General features: G+C 40.2%; 1 long non-coding RNA gene across 6 annotated transcripts in view; it reads left to right on the top strand.

Annotated features, from left to right (window-relative positions):
- Positions 1-25030, top strand: part of LOC111249594 (uncharacterized) — an 83086-nt gene that overhangs the window by 26195 nt on the left and 31861 nt on the right. The window lies entirely within an intron of this gene.

The following is a 25030-nucleotide window of genomic DNA, read 5'->3' as shown; positions in this document are numbered from 1 at the left end:
GTCCGTTAATGTCAATGTCCTGTTAGTAAAAGGACATCGAGGATTTCTAATATGGGCCGTCAGTAGAGCTTAGGTAGGTCTCTCAGGGTCACCGAAAGCAAGATATGCCTTGCTTTCCGAATCGTTACCCTGAAAATATTTGCGGTTAATATTTCTACCGAGGAAACAGGTCGGTGCATCCGGTGTCGCCAATATTTTTGCAAACTCCTTTTGTGGTTTTGAACAACGCTGTAGTTTTTCATCATTTTGTATGCCATAGAATCATATAGTCTTTTCTCCCAGGCGGAAAGTAAACTGCTTAGGCAAATGTTCTTTGCAGTTTTACCTTTCAGTGGAAGTTCCCGTCTATCGATGGCAACGTCCACGGGATACGTACTAATGATTGCGTACATAAGCTAGTATCCCTCTAAACCGCATTTATTTATTAACCTAACTCAGATCGATTAATTGATTTCTAAGCGTCACTGTTTGGAAGTGCCTGTCAGTTCTTCGTAAATATATTTGACTAAGTTAAAATCATTCACTTTCTATAGGTAGGTGATAGCTTTGGCTAACCTGTATAGAAGGGCGTCTAAAGCATTGGTCTCAAATTCTCCATTTTAGCAATGACGGTCAGTCAGTATCACTGTCTTCACGCTAGTCACTTATAATATATTTGAACTTAGTTCCCACTCTATTACTTGCAGTATTGCCCGTTGTAGACTCTATCGTAGAGAATCGACTCTGATGGGTTTCATCACAAAAAGGAGATTATTATAACAGCTTGCATATGAGCACGCACTAACTTCGAGCGATTTCCTGCACGGATTCTGTCGTTGGGGTCACTTGACTAAACATAAATAGACCAACCTTGCTTCTGTTCGCAAATGAAAAATTCTAAATAGGTTCAGACGGGCGATAAGCGACTGGGTCGACCTGAGCTTGTCTTCTGACAACACAGCCAGTTTTCGCCCTTCCGTCTTGCTTGCCTGCCGTTCTATTCATGCGTTCCGCAACTGAATAGCGCGCAAAGGTCAAACACCTACACCCTTTACGGGACACGCCGAGGGCAAACAAAGCCCAGAAGTAAACGGTCTGGCCGAGTGCGAACATTATAGTGTATATGGCGCTCCAACAAGCTTGTTTATTTATTATCGAAGCTTTACCACTCAATTTCGATTCAGTGTTAGAACGATCATGATGCTTAGGTATGCCGCAAAAAAATGTTCTGTAGTAATGAAGCCTGCTAACTTTATAGTGATTATGCAGGTTATTATGACGACTAACTGTTGTAATTTGTAATGATCGACTCTATGCTTTCTGATCCGATCGAAAAATATTTTTTTTTTATTAAACATACGTGTAGTTGATACAGTATGGTCACTTTACCAAGCTCGTATTGTTATTTTCTGTTTTACTTAGATTACTATTCTATGGCTGTAAACCTTTAAATAAGAATGAACGAACACCTGAATGCTCTCGACAAGAACCCTTCGTCTTTCAGATTTATCCTAGATTGTGGTATTTAATAATTAATCGAGCTTTCCTCCGCTTGAAAGGCGTTTTGCGTCCTCCTCATGTATTTGAACGTGTCATGGCCACGTTCATACTTCGTTTTTGGTGCCCAACACGGCGAAAAGCCATTTTCCCACTACTACATCGACTTTTGAAGACTTGATTGGCCTCTTCGAGCCTATCTGCTGCATTAATTTAGATTCTTCTTGGGGGGGACATGCACCATATGCATATCCAAGAACAAATTAGGTGCAAGGCAGACGCGCTTTATCTATCCTCTGTCGCACGACTCTACATTGGGTCCCTTTATTTTGTCGAATGAAATACACCGGGTTCAGACTGTAAAACCACATCGTGGAACCCTCTTCTACTCTAGTCGGAGCATCACTTTCTTATCTGTTTTTGTCACACGGCCATCCTGACAGTCTTCTGACTAATATGCTCTGTTACTATACAAACCGTTGTCGTTCCGTTTGTATCTCTCCGCGTTCCGCGTCTTCTACTCCGCTCCAGCTTGAAGCAGTTTAGAATGAATGATTTCTGCTCCATGCTGTCCCAGTTTACACCATTAAAGGAGCACCCGTAGTGACGGGAAGACCGCGCGTTAGCCAGATGCAGTCCAATCAGGGTCTCTGACGTCGTCGAATAAGGTATTCAAAGCGGAAAGATCACTCTACTAATGTTCCCTCACTGCTGAGCTTTGGATACTCGATAGGCGTTTGGGGTTCTCTTAGGCTCCGACTTATCGGCAGTGCAGCCAAGGCCAATAAGAAGTCCTTGGAGTCCTCTTACACGCTGCTTTTTCATTCTAACCTCATTGGTTGCTACAACGGACACTCCCCACTCTTTGAATCGGCGTCTAGCAGCTATATTGGCGGCGCCTACTCCTTTGGCTCGTCGAGCTAGCAAAACAGAAATTCTTCTAGATACCGGGTTAACAGGTGCTCAGCTGTCGCCGATCTCGGCGGAACGCGCGGCGGTGGTAAGCTCTTTACCTTTTATTTGGCTCTTTACGGGCCATTGGTGAAGCTTGATGTCTAGCGTAAAATTCTTTAGTGGCAGATACGGTGGGACTTATTCAGATGGGAAGGGAAAAGTTGCGGGGACAAGTTAATTGGAATAAAAGTAATCATTGTTCATTGATCTATGTAGCGGTTAGCAATAATTTCCAGCGATTCCGTGACCGCAATTGGCGTTTCGATAGTCTGCGCACAATAAATGGGTGTTCACTAAAAGCAACGAAAAATACATTTTTTTGGAAAAGCTATTTTGAAACTTACTGATTAGTTTTGGTGCTGTCGGGAAGAGTCACCAATAGTATCGACTGATTGTTATTTGTGCCGTACGTTTTATCTGTATATGCAACTTAATATCATAAACTGACCGGATTAGTCTTGATGCCCAGATAGGCTGAAAATGTGGGAAAGAACAAAGATGACATCGTAATAGTTGAGCGCATATATTTACAGAGACAATACGTTGTATAGCATGTTGGGTCGTTGTATAGTTGAATATGTTGTATAGTTGACTTGTATAGTACTTATTACAAGATAAAATGTTCTCAGACAGTTGACGTATTTTGTTTTGAAAAATGAAAGTAGGTCTTTTGTGAAAATGCTAATAATAAAGCTAACCCATTAGCAGGTATAAAATTTGTGGCTGACCGGTTGTGACAGTGGATTTCGGTGTAATGTGATATAGAAAATATGGGACACCTTAAATTAATTCACCCTTAAAAGCGTTTTGATAAAATGTACTATTTTCAAGAATAATTGTAAAAAACTTTAATTTCATAAACCAAAATGTAAAGCGTTTCTCGCATGAACAACTGACATTCCAGGAACGCTATTGAAACTTACGCTACGCTCAACTTCAGCAACCCCTGGTTCGAATATCTGGTCACGCCGGTAATCCCGCTACTCAGAACACTCGTTGATTTCCGCTTAATGAAACCCATAATTTTCTTAGGCCTTTAATCGACAACTATTTTCAAATACCTCTAAGCATCTTCTCGTTAATCAGAATGATGTAACTAAATGTCAATGCCACAACTCTTCTATAGCCTTGCTGTGTTTTCGAATTGTGATTTTCCAAATGATTCACCCAAGCCCCAATAAACTTCTTGCTTCTTTAGCTCCACCCAAATCGCTTCGCAGTGTTTATCTTATAGGATATTTTCTGACAACTTGCTGAATCATCTCGGAACTGCCCGCACACACCCGAAAAGCCGCTGGTCGGGTACTGCCTGGTTTGAAGCTGTCTCAATCGGAACGAGGGAACGTTGCAACCAGCTGAAGCCGAAAACTGTGGCTTCGTCCAGGATACCGCAGCTGGAACCTCATATTCCCGGGTGGCTGTTATCGCAAGCGTCGTTTGCTCCGAGTTCAACTCTGCGACCGATAAGAGAACGCTCATAGAGCTTACTCATAGAGTGGTAGTTCTGCATCTAGGGACACCACTCGTGAGGACTGCCCTAATAGAGCTATGTAGCTCTTTAGTTTTAGCTTTTTCGACTGATTTCTATCTTTGTGTCGCACTCTCTTGCTATTTCCTCCTGCAAGTTGTACATTGTGCAGTCCCGTGGGACCGTTCGTAATTCGTTATGCAAGCTAAAGAGTTAGACTGGGACTGCGCTCGGCGGAGCAGGTATCTCTTTCTGGGGAAAACAATGGATGGTGGCTAGTGGGTAAGTACTCCGAATTAACAAAAACAGCAGTGGCAAGATCTAGAGTAGCACAAAAAGGGTCAGCTGCGTATATGAACAGAAGAAAGCCCTAGTCAGCAGTAGCTGCATTTTAACGATTAACGTCAGTATACCTCAAAGTGCAGTAAGAGACCATTGAGGTGACGACTTCGAGCAGCTTGACGTTAGCGCCGTGCAGCGGTCAAGGCACACAGGAATTCAGTGTACAGTGAATTTAATAGAACAAGTCTTTGTTTCTATATGCCTTTTTTGTGAACGAGCGAATTTTACTATGAGTAGTAACTGAACAACGCCTATATGTAGGAGAAGCATACAAAGTAAGCCTGATATAGTAATACTGAAGCGCAGAACTGGTTCAGAAACGTCGCGAGAGTGATTTATGGGTAGGTAAATGTTATTGCTAGCAGACTTTAAGCACTGATATGTTTGGGTGTGTATCCATTCTTCAATCATATGATGAAACTCGTTATCAGTGCGTTTGTACTTTTTTGCCATTGTTTATACAGGCAAACGGCGAGTATTCTGTGGTACTTTTTTCGGGTTAGCTAACCCAGTCTTAGATTTAACAGTGGTAGAACTTATATGTAATAGAAGCCATTTTAACTGTGGTTAGTTCAGCCTTCAGGTGCTTCTATTATCTGAACTCACTTAACTGTAGGAGGTCTTAATCCAATCATCGCTATTCCATCGGTCTTAAAAAACCTAAATATTTGTGTAGGTCTAAACTTATCCCAGGTAATCTTATAACCCGCACTAGCAAGCCTTTGTCGGCAGTGTAATTTATCGACCTGTTAATTAGGTGTTAATTAGGCTGTAATTTTGATAGTAAATAATACTCGGGTACTAGGTTTGGAGTAAAAATCATGAAAAAAATAAGCCGCTAGCTTCAGCTCTCATAGGGAATAAATACAGATTCTCAAACAGCGGATTACTTCAGTAAACGAATTCAGATAAAGTGAGCAGCTAGCTCGATATTGTTTACTATTGTAGTGGTATAGGGATTCTACAGAACGTTTACAATTCTAATTTACAATGTAACAGGGGCACATATAGTGTATATGATTTTAAACACATTGCGGGAGGGATCATTTCATTTCGGAACAACAAATAGACATTTAGGAAGTGGAAGTGTTTATTAATGGCCTGTGCATTTCCTTTTGCATATAGATATGAGCCTGCACGAATTTTCACTACATAAATGGACGGTTATACCTCACGTGATGGAGTAGCACAATTTAGTTATCGTAGAAGACCCATGCAATTGAATATATATTTATATATCAAGGTTGCAATGTTGAATAAATGGCAGCTGAAAAGGACCAATACTTAACTAATCATTGGAGTTAACGACCGCTAAACCTTCTACTAATGTGTTCGCATATAATCAACACCTCTGTCCAAGCTAGGACAAGCAAGTGTTAAGCTAGGACCTATAACATATAGTAATTCCTGCATAAAATAGAGGACACTCCCGATAGAATAAATTATCTGTGCGCGCGTACTTTGCCTTACATGATATTCATGCCGACGAGCGACACTTATCGATCTAAAGACCTCCTATGCTTTTTACCCTGACTGTCTCTCACTCTTCCCATATTCTAATATGCTCAGACCATATATTATTTATGCTAAAATTATTAGTTTTTTTTTTTTTTTTTTATAATCTCCGAATCTTTATTACAAATACTTGCGGGTGCCTAAGCAAGCATATAAACGCATGGGAAGCTTCGATCCAAAGAGTTTATGTAAGGTCTGTTAGCATCACTAAGTGTTTTCACCCCGTCAGTCTTATGGGATAACCAGCTAACTAGAGGTCAAATGCTATTACCTTGGTCATAGGTAATATCGTCACTACTTGACCTACTAAATAGGACCGTGCCTGGTCCACATGAAAAACACCGATCATGGCCTGGCACTAGAGCCTTTCGTATATTTGGTCGATTTCCGTTACTCGTCGGATGATCAACTTTTTGTCGTGAACTATTACGCCATATTTATATCTTCTCAGATAATCTACACCCAAGAAATAATGGAAGGATAACGTTTGCCCAGTCTTGGCCCTTTCGCCCAATAATATCTCTCCGCGGTGGGCTCTATAAAGCAATGAAGAACCATGGACTGGAAGGAATGAGAATGCTGGCAGAGCATTGGACCTTGCCAACAAATAGAAACAGCATCCACTAGGGACAAGTAGAGCCAATTCTATGTACGCAAAAGCAAAGGCGAAGGCATGCACCTGTCGTGTATCGCAATCTTTGTTAAACACAATGTCATTAATATTCTGCGTTTAATGAACCTGCTAATAGTCCGATACAACCTGGGAGTTGTTTTAGCATTGGTGTCGGATCGTCTGCCAGCGGGCCTTCTGATTGCCTTCAGTGGCAGCCTGATCAGGTATCGAGCCGGGCGCGCTAAACATGTGCGTGTACCAGTTGCTACAAGATCTGAAAAATGCTACTTCTAGGTTAAAAATCATAGGTAATTTTGATGCTTGTAAAATGTGGATACTTGTACGGCGGAACGTTGAGCAGAAGTAATAAGGCTTCGTATTTGCTATTGATCTCCTGTGAACTTGGGTGACATTTCAAAAAGGGTCTGTAGTACTGGCTAGCTTAGTTTGCTGAGAATGTTTTTTTCGGTAGTCTGTCTTGCGCTAGAAACAGGATCATATCTTTTGCCATTTCACATTTGCCGACCATTTGTTAGTTATGTGAAAAACATACCTGAGTCAAAAAATTATAAACTTAGTATGTTATTTACATTCATATTAGTTATTTTTTAGTATATCATTAGATTTTATTATTGAGATAGTTACATTTATAAAAAAAAAACACCATTACGAGCAATGGGGTAAAATAGCTTTTCGAAAAACACAAATTGTTTTGTCGTGTCTGAGTGCAGCTTTAGTGGATTTGTTATATCCTTCTAATATTAATTACGCACGAAATTTTGATTCTTTATTGGGGTTTAATCGTTCAAATTTGGTCTGCTTTTTTTTTTGAGATATGCCTTTTCTCATATTATTCGTGATTGTAACTATGATTAATTAAGTAATACCTAAATGTGTAGTGTTGGATTTATATTTTATATACATACTGGTGTTCAATTAGCATTATTATGTACGATCTACTACTTTAATCCAGACAACGGGACGTTTTGCTGGCGGCAGGAGGCCATGCTGACGTTTAAACGAGTAGTCATGTCCAAATACTTAGTATGTGTCTGTATTTTGAAATCACCCTATGGTAACTGTACAACAGGCAGGTATGTAGTAAGTACCGGTAGTGACTAGCACTTACTTGGAGCACTGACTTCGTTTAAGGGTCATAGTTGCATCTTGTAATCTTATTAAAAATAATATTTAAGGACACTCAGTCTTCTTAAGGACTCGAATTTCAATTTGGCTTTCAACATAGCGCACGTACGAGCCCGTACATTTAAGGGCAATTATAATTAACATGACATCTATAAGTCCGTTCCTAAGGATGGAGTTCCCGTTAGAAGCTTCAAAACAAGTTTCTTATACATTCTGCAAGTTCCTTGGCTGTCCTTTATTTTTGAAAGTACCCGATTCGGTTTTTCTCAATTCGAGCATTAAGAACAGATTATGGCGCAGGTTTTACTAAACTAAATGTGTTAGCACAAATGCGCATTCTGTCGGCATCCATTAATAAATTTTCAGGTATGAAATTTTTTGGTACATTAGCTCACTATATCTCTGAAAGGCCAGCTATACACGCGTAGATTATAGGTGCTTTGATACCTTACCGAAAATCGTACTTAGCACCATTTTGTACACCAAAATCATCCTCTTCGTTCACATATGATTTGGGTAGTTAGAGCGCCAATTGTATATTCGGTGGGTCATCGAGTAGATGACTCCAACATTTCATTGCAAGCGTGACAACTTCTATTAATTATAGAAACAGGAAGTGCACTTTTTGCTTGTGGCAGCTCGTCAGAAGTTCGAGTTAAGTAGTTCGGAATAGCAGATGTCTCTGGAATAAGTAAATCACACCTTTCGACCTCAAATGATTCCGCTCACGCCGAATCCGACCTTTCAACCTATCACAGTTGCACGACTGCCAATTTGGGTTTAAGGATGCAGCAAGCATACGAGCTCAATGTGACTTTCGGGTCGTCGACATGTTGACCATAGACATGCAGCTATCTGAACTGCGGCCACGATTTATTTCGATTTCTCATTCACTAGATATTTGAGGTGGGTGCTTAATACGGACGGTTCGAAAGCGGTAGTTTAATAAAGCGCCTGAGCGTGGTTGTCCTCGAATCTTTGACACGGTAATAACAAAGTTGACTGTATTTATTTACCGTCTTGAACGCCAACGTAAACACACGTCACTAATCGTTAGAGCTTTAATACCTAATAAACTAGCCAATTATACTGTTGAGGCTATACAATAATAAATACATGCTATTTTGTTTTAAATTCGTGGTTCATTTGACCGTGCCTGTGTGCCACCCCGATACCTGTGTGTGTAAGAGCTGTACCAGTAACCTAAATGTAAACCCTAAAAAAAAAGTAAAAATGTCCCGCAATCAAGTCTAATTAATTTCCTAGGTATGCTTTATTTTAACAGTTGATTTTCTGTTACGGAAGCGGTTACCACTGTAGGCCAACAGGTCACGGCCTTACACCTTCAAATCGTATCGACTTTGTACCGTTTTACTTTACAGTCTCTCGGCACGTCTGAATGATACGAGCAAGACGAAATGATCGTAAGTGTCGATGCTATATTTCTAAAATGTTAAGCTTTTTATATGCTAGTGAAACATTTTCACCAAAAAAATGAAAATCTATACAAGGAACATATATAGGACAATATTTACGATTAATATTATTAAATGATATATAGGATGATTACTTAGCTTAATTTCGAATTCGAACATGTTTCACGTTATACGGACAACGGAGAGCAATCGTAATAACACGTTTTTTTTTGCTTTATCCATTTTTTTTAGTTCATCATTATTGTTTATATATATATATATATATAACTATATAGTTGTATATAGGCTTCAGGTAGTAATTTTATTGGCAATGTATCGAAGTGAGCGTATGAAGACGTGTTCAGTAGCTGCTCCCGCTCTTATTCTCATCGGCTTTTTCGTAACTGAGTGCTGTTGGGGGTATATTTAATATGAACATAGGTACCAGTTTGTATTGATTATCATTTTGTGCATAGGACTGAGGGAGGTCTTTGTAGGGTCCATCTATTTCAAATACATATAAGCTGCTTCCGAGTAAAAAGTTTAGAGTCAACTTTAGTTCAAAACATGAATATTAGGTTTCCATTTGTCAGCCTGAAAATAATTAATTCTTGAGATAAAATCGTGTAATCAGTTGTTGTAGACTGTTTTTGTATGGGTTCCTTAGTAAACTTTCGCAGTGATAAGATATGAATTTTTGAGATTTTTCATTCGATAGTTAATAGCATCCGAAGGATATTTAACACTCACTTAAAAAAAACTTAGGTTTTTTTTACACGGAAAGTCCTATTTCCTTCAATATTTTCGTTCCTTTTTTAGCCAATCTTCTGGATGCTTATATTACGAAATTGCCTAAGGTATCGTGTTAGATTATTGAAAACAACAGTAGGATTTGGAGAATATATATAGCTTAGGACCGAAAAAGGAATTAGGTCCCTTCTGGCGGAAACACTTAATTCTTATATTATGAATAATAACCGTAATCAGAGGTCGATCGTATGAAGTGTCGACCCTCATTGCACTGCGTTCAGCTGCTATTCGCATGGTAGTTGTTTGGTCATTTGTACGCATGAGTTAAGTGTTTTTTAATGCTTCGCGTTACCTCAACGCGGTGGAGATCACTCAGGGCGTTACTCACCTGGAGCATCTGGAGCAAATACGAGGTGGGGGTCCTCCTGAAAATAAACACAGAGGAGCCGGTTTCTCTGAAATGCGCATCCTCTCTAGGTTAGCAGGTAACCAAACAGAAGTCGCTTATGTTGCCGGCAGTAAGCTCAGCGTACGCAGCAGAGGGGAACTATCGGATGCATGGGAAACGTCTGAACCGAGAAAAGGAGAACGACGGCGGGTGGTCGATGAGCATTTTGAGAAGCGGATAAAAGCGCCTACAATAGGGCCGCATCACGGACCTTCTCCCTTGTATATTATCCATCTTATTATATTCTGTCGTACTCAGTATAACTGGTTGCTTTCTATTATTATCTGTAGGGCGTACTATAGAGTTTTAGCGCTGGTCGGTTTTGCGTTTCCATATACCTACCAGACAGCTTCGCCACCACGGGCTACCTTACAGTCGGCAGGCATATGGTCATTTCTTTGTTACCCAGAAATCGTCACACACATACTAGTAGCCGGATTCGCAGTATGATTCGCTGGCACATCTGCTCCTTGCGCCACTAATGCCATCAACTTTCGAGTTTGTCAAGACAATGGTTTTAATTAGATTCTGCAAGGGAGGAAATGCAGCAGTAAAAAAGAGTGAGAGGACAAGAGATAGAAAGAAGGAAAAGAAAGCGAGACCGAAAGAGTGAGCATGCAAATAGAGCCGCGCGGTCCCATATGTCAGCGTCTGCATTACTCTTGACCATTGCAGCTAGATTTTGGGTGTTCGGGCCCACGCCCATTGTCCGGTAGGTACGCTGGAATAAGCTCTCAGAAGATTGTAAAGGCAATGGGAGGCACTGATGATGGCAGGGGTTCGAAAAAGGATCGTTTAAAATGGAACAGGTACAGCGAGAGAACAACGAACTACGGTCTCACATATCGAGAGTCGTGATAATGTCCATAGCGTAGAACTGGGATTGAAGATGACGCGGTGAACCATGTACGACGAAATCCCTTTAAACAATGCATGCCAATAGAGGAGGATCAATAGGTCAGAAGTGGGCTTGTAGTCTATGAAGTATGTGTTTATCGCTTGTACTAAAATTGTAAGGAAAGGTAGAAAAAGGTGCTTTAGCATTTGGTTGACTCGAAAACAAGTATGGCACGGTCGTTAAGCACTACCAGAAATGAGTAGTAATGTTAAAACTTACTAAATTTAAAGGACACTTTCGTGTGCCTTGACGCCTTTAGAATGCCAAATGTAATTAAGGAGGGTAGGGCCAGGGTATGCAAGACGCGCCTGTTGAAGTCTAGGTAGACTAATTTCGCTCACATTGTCGATATTTAATAATCTCTGAAATCCATAGAATAGATTAATTCATGTTTTGATACTCCAGAGAAAAGCATTCGACCGTGTCATGTTGTGAAGGAGTCGTGCTAGATGATTACGGTCAGAAGCGGGCAAACGACTACGCATTTTGACCCATCTGTAATATTATTGTGAATACCCTACACGCTATTCATCCAACGATTTCCTTAGATGCGTTTTCTTTCTTAATCTATTCGGACAGTTTCTATATGAATTTGTTTCTCTTCACAAACTGCCCATCAGCCACTGTGGTTGTTTTTAAATCGCTCCTCTACGAGCACTTCACAATATATCGACGGCCTATTTTTGTCTTCATGACAAAAAAAAAGGACTCGTCATTAGTGCTCAGTATAATGCCATTGGGAATTGATTTATCCTCATGTTTGTGACGTTTAATACCAGTGATCGAACAAAGTCTGGTGATTCAGATGCGATGCGTCCATTTCTATGCGTAGCTTGTATTCCGATAGTTGTTTTTCTATTAGGTATGATAGGAATTGAGGGTAAGTCGTTTACAGAAAAGCTTATTGAACACAGTTTTCCACTCCGAAATTGTATGAGTCATGCATCCAATGATCGGGCGTCGAAACTAGCCCTGTTGCTCATTGCTATACGTTGATATTTTCTAAATACCGAGGGAATACTTATTAGGACAGTCGTGAAATTAGCAGTGAGTAGCTTAGATGATTTATCTCTATGTAGAGTGTCTCTTTCTGTCACATCAGGTAGAAAGTTTGTAAAGATGCTTCAAAATCAAATCAGTATATAATTAATAAATACCTCAAGTCACATTGAGAACATCTCGTATGGGAACTAAAAGCGTTTGAAGGTGCGGCGCGATGTCACGATACCTATCAGTATCTACGAAACGACTGGGTACTAGGGGGAAGTTGAAGAAGAATAAAAATGACTCTGCGGTGCCTAGGGCTATTTACGTTGTTAATGACCAGACGCGGATCCAACAGTGGGAACTCACCAGACATCGACGGAATGGGCTGTATATTAACCACTGATCGATATAATGGCACATGTTAGGGTTCAGCTCTTTAACATCTTTCTACAGTTTCCTATAGCACTTAGGCAGGCACAGCGTTTGTCCAACCAATTTCTCATAGGGGAAGCGAAAACGTTGCTTTCAAAAAAATCCTAGTTAAACTCTGTGCTTCTACCGATTTCGGAAGGTTTGCTTTGAATACGCTGTTTTCATTGTAGTACCTGATTGCAGTATTCGATTGTTTAAGCGAATGATCTTACGGTATACACAATGTATAAGTCTATCTGGACCTAGATGGGTTACTTTCGTGTCACAACTAAAAAGAATTTCGCCTTCGCAAAAAAAAGCTTTTGGAAAATATATATATATATATAGATATATACACACCCATAAGACATTAGAATAACTAGCTGTATATAAATCATCTCTCTGGGATCTCAGCCTCGCGTTATAAAGAAACCTTGAATTTAACGGAAGGAATGTGAGGCTCTAAGCTCATCAGCTGTGCCCTACAGGCTTTATAGGCTGTCATGGTGAAACGAAGAAGAGAAACAACCCCCCAGGCAATCGTGGAAAACATACGCATAGTTTACGTTTGCCACTGTACTGAAAATTGCGGTGGGTATATTTGTCACGGCCCATGATCCAAGACGTAATCGTCACATCAAGTGGTCCTGTATCTATGCACGTACCTAAAATTGCAGTTTACGTCTTTGTTTGAAAAGAGAGCATTGACGCTTACGTTTGATTTAAGCAAAAGATAAGTATAACTTATATTAAAATGAATGTCATTATGATTATAGTTATGTAGCTATGATTTAATGTAACGTAATGATACAAAATTAAGTGAGTTAGAACGCCGACGGAGCCCGGCGGCGTTAGGTGCAGCTATAGATGATTTACGAATTGTCCTAAAGTGCAGTCGTGACGAAAACGGCCTCCAGACCACTTCCGTTGGCAGCAGATACAAGGAATATACACGTTTATCGCACTAGTTAATTTGTTTCCCGCTTCAAAGTCACTACACCTAAAAATTACTTGTCTATCTGTGTCAGAGTAAAATAATCAGTACATGGTGGGGTACATATCCCCAGATATATTTGAGCCTCTAAAAAAGTACAGGGACGCATTTGAAATAGGCATTTAAGATGACGGGCACCGAATCTGCCAAGAAAAACATGTTGCAGGTCAACAAACAAAACCTACAATAGATCGTTTGAAAGTAATCACTTTCTTGCGAACTTCAAGTAAATCGTGATAAATATTCAATCTTTTAGAATGGAAGCGCAGCTGTCGCCCTCTTCATCAAACAACAGATCCAACACTGCGTCGTCGTTGCTTCTGTTTACTTGGTTGTTGTTATCGCTGCTGCTAATGTTGTTGTTGTTTTTGTCGCCAAATTGTCGTTTCTATTACGCGTCTCGATGCCTTTCTCTGCTATGTCCCAATTTACATAGTTCTGTCTTATTCTTTTGTCTCTTCCGGCTTTTCCCGCACCCAGCGGTAATAGGTACGAAGAAGACCTCGGTATAAGCAGAGCGTCCCGTTGCTGAAGCCACCCATTTCGAAGTTAAAAACTTTTCAGCGAGCAACTTAGTGCAGTACGCCTCTAACTGGCCTCTAACTCAGATTTCGGCTCTTTGTAGGAAGTCGTGTTATTGCATGATGCGCCATGTCGCTGTTACGACATCGCAGTACACAACGTATCACCAGTACTTCTACATTGAGTGTCGTCCGTAGAAGCAGCCTCTTTGCTAGAATGTCTTTGCTAGACTTTCCGCGTCTTACGTACCCCCCGGGGCTTACGTAGTGCGAAAGTTGTGCGTATACGATACGTCTACGATTATTCTGAGGAAAAATAATTACAAAAACAGAAGTTTATCCATACCAGAAGGTACATCAAAAAGTCGATTAGTATGTTATTGTTTTTTTTTTTTTTTTTTTAATATATATGTTCATAGCAATGGTGATCACAACTGATTTTATTGAGGCACTTGGAATCTCTTATACACAGCATGTACACACTTTAAATCTGCTACCATTGCCACTGCGGTCGGGAAGTACCACTGGAAGAGGGTGTTACTAAAACACTTTCATCTATAGAGTCATTAACGTCTGAGCAAAAGCCAGTTTTTGTCCTCTAACTATTTATCTACAGTAATGGAAGAGTGGACGAAATATCGTTGAAAAATTCCAATGACTAAAAATACTATCGACTTCTACTAGGGGGGCAATATAAAATCTCTGATCAAATATCATCTAGCATACTAAGTCTGTAATTGTCAGATGAAACGGCGTTATTTTAAAGTTACTTTTTCGCTGTATTGCATATCGCATTAATTTGTTAACACTGAAGAGCCACAAGGATAAAGTTGGAAAAGTTTGAATGTTCATTTTCGAGTTTTGATACAAACTTTAACGGTTATGATGAACACGAATGAAACCACTAGCCATGGAAGACATCACGAGGATCTCAGGTAGACATGGTTTACTATGAGACTACCGCAGATGATCTTTGAGGTTGCTAAAGCTCGGATTTGCTGGTCAAACTTTGAAGCACGAAGTAGCTATCGAACAATGGCCGCTGGCGGCCCAATAATTCTAGAACGAATTTGCGTGCCATTATTCATCTAAATATTGTGTCTGGAGTAGATGATGTCTTGCTGTCTCACTTCTTTTAGATAGACAAATTCATAGTAGATGTATGCACTCTAAAAAATGTCGTAAAACCGTAAATGATCAACAGACTAGCCAACAGAAGACAGTACCTTATGGCAATGGGGCTCATTTGTGAACAACCCCATGAAACGATCTTTTGCTCATTTGAGCCTTTCCTCCCAGTCGCCTAGCGGTCGAATTTTAGTCGCTTATATTTTTTGTAGGGCGCGGGGGGGGGGAGGGGCGGTAGGTACTGATCTAGGGAGATAAACAAGTCTAGACATGTCTGTGCCAATGGATGCATTGCCGATATTGTATGTTCGTTCGCTAATTTCCAAAAGGAAGCTCCGGCAGGTGTCGTCCAAAAGTGAAAGAAATATCGAATGGCAGTTATTTAGGACGCAATAGTCCATCGAAGATAAACTAGCAAATTATTAAAACGGACGTTATGAAAAAACAAAAGTACACATTTGTCACTTAAAAAAAAAAAAGAAGAATATTTATTAAAAAATGTATTTGTATACGTCAGCTCACAAACGACGCTGAAATGCAACAAGTTGAATAAAAAATTTTTTATGTAATATTAAACATTAGAAGAATACTTGGTAGGTATATTCACATAAAGTATGCTGCATAGAGAGACTGCAGACGTAGTGTCAAGTTTATACTTTGTATTTGGCGTCACATAGAAACTATACAACTATAGCAATCTTCACCACAAACACACGAATACAGTGATTTTCGGAGAAGGTATCATCATAACTTGGGCTTAAATGGAATAAAAGTGCATTTTAAATCTGCCGCTGAACGTTGTCCAGCTTGTTTTTTCTTTTTTGTTAATAACATGTCTGCTGTGTGTAACCGATGGTTTTAACCACGCGCCGGTAGTTGTTATTGGCAGATTTAACGGCCCACCAAATGCCGATAAGCGAAACTCGTTCGAACAGTTCACGGGACGGAGCTCCTGCTTCAAACGTTCGTTTGTCAAAATTAAGTTTCTACGGAGTTTCTGCACTATAAAAGGAACCACTGCCGAACGTTGTTGTATTTTACGAACGTTGTATTTTACAGAATTCTGTTTAGAGTCTTATTAAAAAATCATTCAAATGCCATTTTAAAAGGTTCTTTTTTTAAAACACCGGCCAGATCAGGTTAGATAATAAATATCTTCGACAATATTTATTATTTATCCATTAGATTTTTCCCAATAAGGCCGGCCAGTTAATTGTGAATAGTTTTAGGTTCGGACATATCTATGAGACCACTGGATGAGCTAGGCGTAATAGTAAAATGCAGCAATATATGATAGACGGAAACGCGTCTTTGACTAGGGGATACCCATTTCGTTGTTTGTGTACAAGGAGGCTGGGAGCTTCGGAAGAACGAATCACCCATTCCGATAACATTCGGCCAATTTTTTCATAGGACACGATGAAAAGGTACAAAACAATTGAGGAATTAAGTGTTGATAGTTTTGTGAAATGTTACACACAAGAAAACGAATAATTGAGAAAGCTCAGTTTTTCAGAGCTGCGGCAAAGTTTAGAAAAAGGAGGGTCGACCCCGAGCTCAAACACGATTTTCGCTGTAGGGATCTCTTACGACGCCTAGGGACAGACAGAGTCTAGCAAGGAATATACCATGTATTTTTTTTCATATTATCCCAAGATTACCGGCAAAGGAGTATGCCCAAAGGGCATTTGATACTGAATGACTGCATGAGCGCACCTAGACGCAGGAGACTGGAATTCTAAAGGAGCAACGCGCTATCGTGCTATGCCATATCTGACTATTAAAAATTTTGTTATGCCAAATCCTCTGATCGTTGTCTTGTTCCAACGTCCTTATTCGTTTCACTTAGTCCCTTACGACCTTTTTCGATTTCCTAAATTTTCAAAAGTCAAAGAAAAGCTTGGATCAATTAAGCCAGCCATTAATTAAAAAAAAAAAAAAGTCATTCAGCGATTGGAAAATACGGTGGCATAAAGGTATTGGATCAGAGAAAAAGAATCTTTTTAGAAATACAAATAGGCTTCAGTGTTGAATAAACAACCTTATTTACTGACACCAGTAGTATATTCGTCAGGTGGTAAAAATGAAGACAGGCTTTTACGATACGCATCGTGCCTGAATCAGCTACTCAGCCTCGTACAACCGGACCACAGGCTTAATATTTAAATGTAAATCCGCGCTATCTAACTTTAGGATTGTATTTGGAACATCATGATTTAGCGCTTTGCTCTCCTTTGATAGATGAAAACTGAAAAATTAGACTGTCCTAACCTATCTACCATGCTCACGAAAATATCATATATATATATATATATATATATATATATATATATATATATATATAACTTTGACCGCCAGGTCAAGATGATTCCAATCTGTAAGAACGTCGGCCTCGTTATCTAATAATGAAACAATCCTCACGCCAGCTTGAATTAACTCAAGCGCTTGATACGATCAATGCATCTCTTCGTCGTTCTTTTCCAACTGACGATTGATTTAGCAGGCTGGATTTCATTGGGGTGCTATCGGTTTCGTTGTCAGCCACGACTTGAATCGTAACTGTTCTCCAAGTGCTTCCCCACGTATACATGCCCTACACGTATATTCGGTCGCTTTTCATTGCTGCAGGTTATTTTTAGCGTCCGCAGCTGTGTAAGGCATTTTTAGCCAGTACCGTTTAGTTAGCACTTTACGTTCATATTTTCTTTTTTCTATAGTAAAAACGGCCGTACGACGTATTGGTACTCTATCAGAAGTAAAATGAAACTATTGCAAGTAAAGGATGATGCGCTTAGCGTGAAAAACTTTTTTCGGATGGAGAAATATACATCAGCGCTAGGTACGAGTTCGTCATCAATATGCATCGAGTGCGATAGGCCGCTGAGAGTATTTTTTCTCTCTAGTAGTATTAGAGGCAGTCTTAGTTGCAGCAGAAGAATTGTCCTTAAATAATGCAACAGGCTTTTCTAGCTGCTGAGGAGTCACCCCCCAAAGTTTAGCGCCTGTTTTTGTGCCTTAACAACTACCACGACCGTCACGTCATATGGCCAGAGACGCTTTGATGGACCACACCCTCTTGTTCCTTACCCATTACAGGAGTAGTACCCTCGTGTGTGGCTATTCTGCTCATTCTAGGAACCCCAGATTTTATAACTGCCCTGTTTTGTCCCTCGTTCTTGGAGCTATCCATTGTATTCGAGCCATGCGAATAACCATGGCGCGTACTATGCACCGGGCGGCGACGGCGACAGGGAACACCTTTCCGGAAGAAGCCTACAAAAGGCTTTGGCAAGCAACACTGTAGCGGCCATTTTCAAGGTCGGTGCAGCTTTGTCCAGCAGTAGCTAACCTAACCTACCGCTTGGCATCAAATGCCAGCCAAACTCTATAAATATTATAAGAGGCCTTCTCAGTGGATCGGAAGTGCAGCTACGAAAACAACGTGGAGAGCAGGCGGGTGCGTTACTTAGCTTGTTCGATGGGGGGCATGAATTTGAGACGCGGTGCGTGATATTATGGGAGAATTATTCGTAGCCAGACTATTATTCTGTTGCTGTTGTTCATTTTTCACCGAAGGACGTTCTTAAGGCTCACTCTTTATTATGAGAGTAATTGGTTCAATAAAATCGTCGTGGAACATCGTTTATTTTGTTATCGTTTTGTCACGAAAATGATGGCCCTTAATATTCTTCTGATTACTGTTTGTCTTCAGAGTCGATTCCATTTTATTGTTATTGTTAGTATATAATACCGCTTTTCGTTTATTGAATTCGTAGTTTGTTTCGAATGTCTGCTGGAAGAGACTAGCATCGCTCAAATCTTTTTTCTTCGTGACAGCATGCGTCAGAGGAACCTAAACTACAGTATCTAGGCAAACCGACAAATCATCTCTCTTCAAATATGCTTTCTATATCAATGACACGAAGACTGCTTTTTAGGGGCTGTAACGCACAAATCTATTTTAGCTAACGTCAAAAGCGATAACATTAGCCACTTGTTATAGTTGAGCATTCGGTACATAGTAAAGCCAAACTTCATCAAAAAAATACGGGTAGCCAGTTAGTGTAAAAAAGCCGCTTCCACCGACCATCGAAACGAAACATATTAGCGCCTTACGAAAGATGGGTCTAAACAATTTGGTTCCGCTTATGTATCACTATGGAACGAATAAACTTATCTGAGAATGTGTCAATTGTTTAGCCACTCGTATATTTTCGTTGACTTCTGTAAAGACAACAGTCATTTAAGCAGAAGAGAGTTATCTTGTGGGGGGAGACAAGAAAGCAATAATATTGTTATCGGACAACGGCCAGTCGTTTAGGTCATGTGGAATAGTGGTTTAGACTCCACTACTCAGTTTAGCGACATGTGAGGTGGTCAGGGTTCGAGACCTGGCGTAGACAGACTTCATTTGTGCCGTCTAGAGCAATCCTAGCTAGATCCGCTACCTTAAACTTGTCGGCCATCTTGACTTCTAACGATAGTCGGTAATGTTATATAGAACAATTCTCAACATGTGTTTAAACTGTACAGGTTTGTTCTTGTTTTGCGGTGTTGATACTCATTATCACGGTAAAGGCTGATAAACAAAGTGGAGATACTATTTGTTATTAACGAATATTAGTGAACGACATCGCAAAGGCCTCTGGCGGATCCGTTTCAAAACGATTCTAACGGTTGTTCGATGCTCTTGGATAATTTCGGATGGACTGAGACAATTACATATTTGAGTTTTTCTCATGTTCAAAGGAGCTTTCTGGCCTTCTTCAAAAAGCGTTTTAATCATAACCGATGTATTAGCACGGATGTATGCCTGAAGCAGGACGACGCTAAGGGAAACTCCGTAAAGCGCAAGGAATGCAAGATAGCATAGAAATGCATAGTTGCTGCATGTTAGGAAAGCGTTGGGGGAACGTGCACACGCGAAAGGGGCATTCGTATATGCCGACCATTTTCACTGAAATACGGGGCTACGGGACGCTAAAAACGTGAATAGCGCTTTCAGCATTCCGCTAACTTGTCCACAGTTTACCAAAATGTCAAAACGAGTTAAAACATGGCGGCTTGTAGAACTTTAGCGGTTAGTGGTTTAAAATCCAAGGCGAACATCGTTTCTAGAAGCGTGTTTGCTTGTGCTTTTTATTTCGAATTTCATACTTGCTGTTTCTACCTCGATTCTATGAAAACTGCTACAGAATAAATAATGTGGAGGAAGGCGGTATCTGCTCCGTTCATTTTCGATTAAGTACTATAGAGGGGAGAGTATAAAACGTTGCTTTTACATCTACCACTGAGGAGCCTATTTATATAATCTTTTGTTGTCCCAGTAGAAACACAGCTCAATAAAAACGTGCGACTTGTATAAAGCGCGTCAAATTGACATTTTTAGCAATTTTCATCACTTCTATTTATTTTCGTTTTTTCAATTGCTTTTTCCTCATATCGAAAATGGTTTATTAGAAAAGCTGCATTAGAACGGTCCACGAGTCTTTTGTCAGCATTTATATGTATCGCGTTTGCTAACCTGCGGCTACGGCATTTTCTTTAAAGGAACATGCTAAGCTTATTTGTGAAGCATGTGAAAACACTCAGCTATTCTTACAACGTTATCGTTGAACATGATTTTCTGACTATCTTCTTCAGTTTTAATTTAACGTCAATTTCGTATGAAACGCTTATTTGAAACCCAAGTACAGCTTTGAAAGTTGGTTAACAATTCAAGGTTTTGTCTCCAGTGGCACAAAGTCGATATACTTGCACCCAAAAAAAGCCTGCCCTACTGTATACTAATTTTGCGTCGAAGAGAAACACCTTGTCCGTGCCTCATTTTCTTAACAAGGACTTGTTTCTAGGCCACTTTCCTTGTACAGGTGTCTGGAACTAAACGAGATTGTCCACCTTAAGCCTGAAGGATTCGTCCGCTGAAAAACGGCTCAGGGCAAATGTACAGCTGTACCTTCTCAAGTTATCAATTAGAGAATCTATGCCTTAGGCTGTTCAAATGATCCCCATAGAGAAGTGTTGTGTGATTTCAGAGAGTAACCGTGATAGAGTCGTCGTCGCGTTCATTTGATGCCAGCCAATTGGTCGACAAAAAGCTCAATGGTGGAACCTGTTGAACGTGTCGGCAAGAGTTTTGTGGAGCCTCGGTGGAATATTCGTGAGCTTGTAGAAAGTGACATTGCCACTGATTTGCGTATAATGACAAATTGATAAAGACTATTCGGTCTTCGTTGTGTTACCGCGTTCATTATAGACTGACTTCGTAGCATTTAGTTACGGTGTTAAAGTACGGTAAAGACGGTGGTAAAGAGGAATGGGGCCGATATATTTGTTTTACGGGAAAATATAACTTGTAAAGACTATTCAGCTCATATGATTAATAGGCGGTTTACTGGGAGAGGCTCTTCATACATTCTTTGAACATAACTGAACACGAGGATGAAAGGCTTGAAATAACCTACCTGCTCTATACTTAGATAAGGTCGAGGTCCTGCTCGTGTAGGCGAACGGACCCTCGAACCCCAACTCAAAGCGAACTCGAATTAGCTGTCAAGCGATGACACCTGTGTACATGCACGGACATATGTACACGGCAAGCTAGGGAACTAATCGTCTCAAACAGAAGAAATCAATATTGGTAGGATGACTACTATATCTTCAGTTGCCTAGTCTTCAGCTTGTAAATATCGTGCGTACTTTTTCCACGATAACCGGTAAACGTGCTGGGCAGTAATATTGCCGATGTCTTTATTACGTTATATTGGAAAAAATAGTCTGAAACCGTAAACAGCATTGATCCAGAATATTGAGTTAGGTTTGCGCGTTCGTATTATTTGACAACGACAGTTTATTTGACGCTCTCGTCTATGCGCCTGCCCGATATGACCAAGATCCGGCTATCTGTTTCAGCCTCTTTAGATGTCCTTATCTACAGACGCTGATTGCATATATATTGATATAGGCGCTTGCTATACCGCTCCATGAAATTGATTATTTGAATATCTATGAATCTGAGGGGCTTCTTAAAGGAATGTCCGATGACTTGATTTTTGTGTAGCAGCGTACAATTTTACCAATAGTGTGTAAGCAATCATCCTTATATGGACTACATACGTTACGAAGGAAGCACTCAATCATACGACTGTATATCGACTATCACAGCTTACGTAAGGGACAATCATTTATTAGGTACATTTATTTGCATGAAAAATAAGCGAGTATCAATAGCGGGAGCGTTCAGTCCATCTAAACACATTTATTCTAGGCATATATTGTAAGGACGGCTCGGACCGGAAATAGTATGAGCCCATGTTCGCTATTTGACAATGCTGACTATATTCTACTACCGTCTTTATATATTTTATTACCCTAACACATATAATCACCTTACACCAATACATTAATTGATATTTCCAGTTAAAGATGTATACAGGTATGCATCTACATAATGATGTATTTAGAGACGGTGACTAGAAACGTACTTATGTGAATTATCGGAATCTGTATAACTTCTTTTCAACAATATGTTTCTTGTACGTGCAATAAGAGCTTTCTTTTTTTTATGGTAAGTTTTTTTTCTATTTTGTTAAAGTTTATAAAAATTCAAACTTGCCACTAATCGATCAATTTCTCGATGAACAGGTAAAGAGTGACGGATGTAAAGGTTGCCAGCGGGTACATGCTTACTTCGATAGTCAATCATCCTCACTAATCATAGGCGCATGATAGGCTTAATACAATAGATCTGTTTATCACCCTTCTCTCATTCTTGAGAGTATTTAAATTTATGGAAATGCTATTTAGAGGTTAACTTTCTAAAAAATGTTAAAAAAAAAAGAGCTTCCGACATTGATATATCTGTACAAAAGAATTATCTATACAGAAAAATATCTGTTTTTGAATCCAACCTTAAATATATGAATGTCTCTAAGCCACGTTCTTGTAACAGCAGCTGTACAAGTTCTGCTCTGCGTTAACACCTCCAACTGAACCCGATGCGTACATGCTATTCTAAGCCATTACAATAACATTCCTTCATCGCGTTGCGGTAATAACTATATCGGCCCGTCTAACCGCTTCAAATTGTAGTCTCATCAAAAAGAAGATTGACCAGGTACATTGAATTTGTCAGCGCGTCATTGCCTCGTCGTAATCAGTCGTGTTTGACCGTAACCGTGTCACGGCACTAGGTTTCGTACATACAACTGCGTAACCAGTTAACGGCAGGGCGATAATCTGTAAGTCGCGGTGGCTAGGGGATCTATTCAACTGCACTAGCATCAATAAGAGTTGCTTACCCATCGCTCTCGATCCGTTCCGCAGGGGATCCTCCGAAGTTCTTATATCCTACCAGCCCAGGGTCCCAAGTCAATAGGAACTTAGTGAACATAGCGGACGAATAGTGACTTTTTTCGAATACGGGACGCCATCCGCGTTTTACCCGCACACAAACATCCATGGTCTAACATCAATATGACATGCAAATATCGGTTAGAAACCGGAAAACTTTGACGCCCGTAGACGGCGGGCGCCCGGGTGACGGACCGGTATTCCAAGTAAAATTATCTTCTTGCCCTTCTATAGGCTGTTTCTCGCAAATGGGTGGTAACGACACGTATAGTCCTAATTGCACGAGAGAATATGGACGCGACCGGGTATATTTGTTGTGTACGGCAAGATTGGAATACGCCATTGCGAAAGCGATGGAGGCCGCTGGACTCCCCGTCGGAAGCGGTACTGTCATCGCAGCGACTGACGCTCAACTAGTCGAAGCGTTAGACGGTGACTGGCTGGCTATACACGTACGATGACAGATAATATTACCGGACCTAGAGGAAAAAAGGAGACGTAAATCACGCAGGGAATCTGAATGACGACGCTGAGGAAATGGTGACGTACGGAGCTCCAGTAAGGATATCGGTAAAAACGACGATGACAGTAGGGTTCACTCAACAGTAGCGGCCACTTCCGACGACGCGTATCGCCTTCAGGCGGTGGAGCGTCAGAAGCATAACGTTGTCGGGCAGAGCAGTCACTTAATTTGGGTAACAATGGTGGCGACAGCGGTGAGAACCCAATCAACGCAGTATACAGTCATGTGGCATGAGAGTACGTTCGGGCAAGCTAGGTTTTATGGTTGTAGCTAAAGATATTTCTACAATTTTTTTTTTGCATGTGTTAAAACTATCATTCCTGACTATCACGTTTATTTCATATATGCATCATTTCCCGTGACTGCAGCTTCAATCTGGAACCTAGACCACTAACTGCTCATTTTCTCTTCCATTCGCAAGTAACTTTTTAAGAGAAATCGTGCGTCAAACGATATGGTGATGTAAACTTGTGAAGGTGTCAGCCAGATAGGCGACATACGAAAAACGCTAACGGAAATGAAAGCGGGCTAAAAGCAAAATTACAAGGGTTCAAAAGGTCTAATAAGTTAAAAAAGCACCAAAAATAACAAAAAATCTCAATTGATACTTTCCTCTGATTGAAGTCGTCGTTAAATTTCGTATCAAAAACAAGATATATTAAAAATGGCTTCTGAGCCATTTGGATACATTTTCAAGCTTTTTTTTTTTTTTGTAAAATCTAACTATATCGAGGACCTTCTGGTTTTTTTCCATAGAAGTCTCGTTCGGATTTTTTTACAGGCCGCATGTTAACCGGAAATAACGTAAATCTACAATTTGGGACAGAAAATTAAGCTTTCTCAGATCTTCGTGAAGTTTTGGCCAGCATAGAAAGATTGACTGACAGCTAATCTTTGCTTGAATCCCGAACAGGACGGTTGTTGTTCGCCGTGACGAGCGTCCTGTTTTTTTTTTCTGTAAAAAAAAAGAACCGGATCCTCGTCTACTGAATGAACGCTTGCCTGTTACGACCAATAGGCGGCCAAAACCCTTTCAAATTTAAACCAACTATTCTGTCATGTAACGAGTAACTTCAATATGTGTCAAAT

This window comes from Varroa destructor, unplaced genomic scaffold, assembly GCF_002443255.2.
Source record: "Varroa destructor unplaced genomic scaffold, Vdes_3.0 BEIS01000004.1, whole genome shotgun sequence".
Classification (NCBI taxonomy): Eukaryota; Metazoa; Arthropoda; class Arachnida; order Mesostigmata; family Varroidae; genus Varroa; species Varroa destructor.
The sequence above is the reverse complement of the archived record's forward strand: the minus strand, read 5'-3'. Positions and strand labels throughout refer to the sequence as shown.